This window comes from Adiantum capillus-veneris, chromosome 15 (genome assembly GCF_014529385.1).
Source record: "Adiantum capillus-veneris isolate H3 chromosome 15, ASM1452938v2, whole genome shotgun sequence".
Taxonomy (NCBI): domain Eukaryota; kingdom Viridiplantae; phylum Streptophyta; class Polypodiopsida; order Polypodiales; family Pteridaceae; genus Adiantum; species Adiantum capillus-veneris.
In genome coordinates, this window is record NC_140945.1 from 47,738,062 (window position 1) to 47,740,957 (window position 2,896).

The following is a 2,896-nucleotide window of genomic DNA, read 5'->3' on the forward strand; positions in this document are numbered from 1 at the left end:
TAAGTGTGAATCCGAGTTGGCGAGGGTTCCAATTACAGACTCTCTTTGGAAACAAGGAGATTACTAGGGAAATTGACCAATTTAAAGTTCTAAGTGTATAACATAAGTGTAGTACAAAAAAATGGCTTCAAAGCGTGCTCGAACACATGGTGCTAATGATCATGAAGCTGGTACAAGTAACGGTGGAACTCCTGCGGAACATGTTATGTCTTCACCAATCGGACCATTCGGAGCTATGGTACAGGTTAGTATTGCAGTTCAAGTTATGCATCATTGCATTTGTGAGACCATAGGAATATATTATTTACCTTATGAAAAGAAAACACGGACCGAAACCAAGGGGCTTAACCCTAAGAAACTCGGCATATGTTTGACAAGTAGGAAAGAATGTCTGGTTAAACTGGTTGCTATAGGAAAGAACGTTTGTCTAAAACCTTCGGTATGGTTTCCCTCAAGTCTCTCTACTTATTAGCGCTGGTATTATCTGGCAGTTACCGAGGCGTGAGATGACGCCCAGGATGGCACCGCTGATGCTGTAGTGGGAGTACACCTAGATTAGCCCAGCTGGATACTGCAGTTTTTTTTTTTCGTGGTGTGAGGATGATGCCCAGATTGACACCATTGTTGCTGTGGCGGGAGTACGTCTAGATTAGCACAACGAGTACTTGTCGAGTGGTATGGGACACTCATGAGGACAAGGTTTTTTATAAATAATGTATATACCAATCGGAGATAATAGCGCCAGTAGAGATTCTTGAGTGAACCTAATCGAAGGGTTGTTGGTTTAAAATTGGACGACTTCTTGTTTGACTATTGTTTGTAATACTGTTTGAAGGGCTGTTTTAATAAACCACTATCATAAATAAAGTAAAGGAACATGTATGTTTAAACAATGTGGTAGTAATTAGATAACAAAAGAAGGGTGAGTGTGGTGTGGAAAGTGGGAGAATGATACCCCGACGGTATCATTCTATGGACGGGTGGACCCGATGAGTCGGGTAACTTTCCAACATTAGAAATTATTTTTTTAAGTCATAAATCTTAAAAGAGACAAACCTTGGCGGCTGTGCTTCTGAAACATGGAGAAAAAAGCGCACATGTTGGTCACTCTAAGATTTATACTTTTAGGTATAACTGATTATAGATAGTTTTTAGATAGGGTTATGGTGGTCATGCTCCGCCATAGCGAGATAGGACCAATCCTTCACTAACGGTTCATGCCCGTGGCTAAGGCAATGTCCGTTGGTTTTTCTTTTTCAGGATTGGAGACCTATCAAAGGTACTCTGCTCCTCTCAAAAAGGGACATGGATCTCACACTGGTATCAAAGCCTAGGTTAAAGCTTGGGGAGATTTTTAGATTGATGTTTGGATATTGAAGGATGCGAATGTTTGATATAATAGAAGAACCTATAATCTTTTTTTTGAGTTTTTATATGGTATTGAAGATTGAACTTTCCTGGTAGAGGAAAATGTTCATTCAGCCTACCAAAAATTCCAGGTGTTCACCATCATGTTTGAAAATTCATGCCAATCACCAAATTATCAGTTTCAAAAAAGAGTGATGATGATTTTGGATAGGGTGTTTGCACCACCTATCCCAAGGGTGCATAGAGGATGGGGCATCAACTGAAGTCCATCTAGAGGAATCTATACCATCGATGCTGAGAAGATATGGTGCATGGATACCAACCTCAAGAACTTCGATGGGCAGAGGAGTTAAAAGTCATCGAAGTTTATCTTTCATGGGTACTAAGAATCCGGACACTACCATTACCTAGGGAGGTAGACCATGAAATCAAAATTTTTCCAGGTAGTGAACTTGTCTCAAGAGCGCCGTACAAGATGTCACTTCGAGAGGCTATAGAACTCAAGGAGCAGATCAAGCAGTTGATTGAGCAAGGGTTTATCCGACCCAATACATCTCCATGGGGTGCACCTGTTCTCTTCCAAAAGAAAAAGGATGGCTCTCTTCGACTTTGCATAGATTATAGGGGCTTAAATCAGGTTACCATCAATAATAAATATCCAATTCCTTGTATTGATGAGATGCTGGACACATTACATGGAGCTAAAATATTCACGAAGATTGATCTTTGATCTGGCATCATCAAATTTGAATCCAGGAGGCTGATATCTCCAAAACAGCTTTCAACACTCGTTACGGTCATTACGAATTTACAGTGATGGCTTTCGGACTTACGAATGCTCCTGCAACTTTCAATCGTCTGATGCACGATATCTTTAGAGAATTCTTGGACGATTTTGTCCTAGTATTCTTTGACGATATCTTAATTTATTCCAAATCAGAGGAAGAGCATGAAGAACATGTTAGGAAAGTGTTAGAGCTTTTACGCCAAAATAAGCTGTATGCAAAGAAAAGAAAATGTACCTTCTTTACCCCTAAGGTCTGTTACTTAGGGTTTATCATTTCACCTGAAGGAGTCTCTGTTGACCCTGACAAAGTCAAAGATATTGTGGAATGGCCTCAATCCACTTCACAAACCGAAGTTAGAGGGTTCTTAGGTATCACAGAATGGTACAGGATCTTTGTAAAGGACTATGCTCTTAAAGCTGCACCACTAACCGACTTGCTAAAGAAAGGAGCAACGATACTTTGGGAAGAAAAACATGAATCTTGTTCAAACAGCTTAAGGAGTATCTTGCTTCAGAACCTCTCTTAAAACTTCCAGATTTCACCCAAGAATTTGAGGTGATCACAGATGGTAGTAACCTTGCATTAGGAGGAGTCCTTACTCAAGAAGGAAGGCCTGTAGCTTATACTTCTCAAAAGCTTAGGATTCATGAAGTGAATTATGCTACACATGATTTAGAATTTCTAGCAGTTATTCACGCTCTCAAGCTATGGAGACATTATCTATTGGGATGCAAATTCCA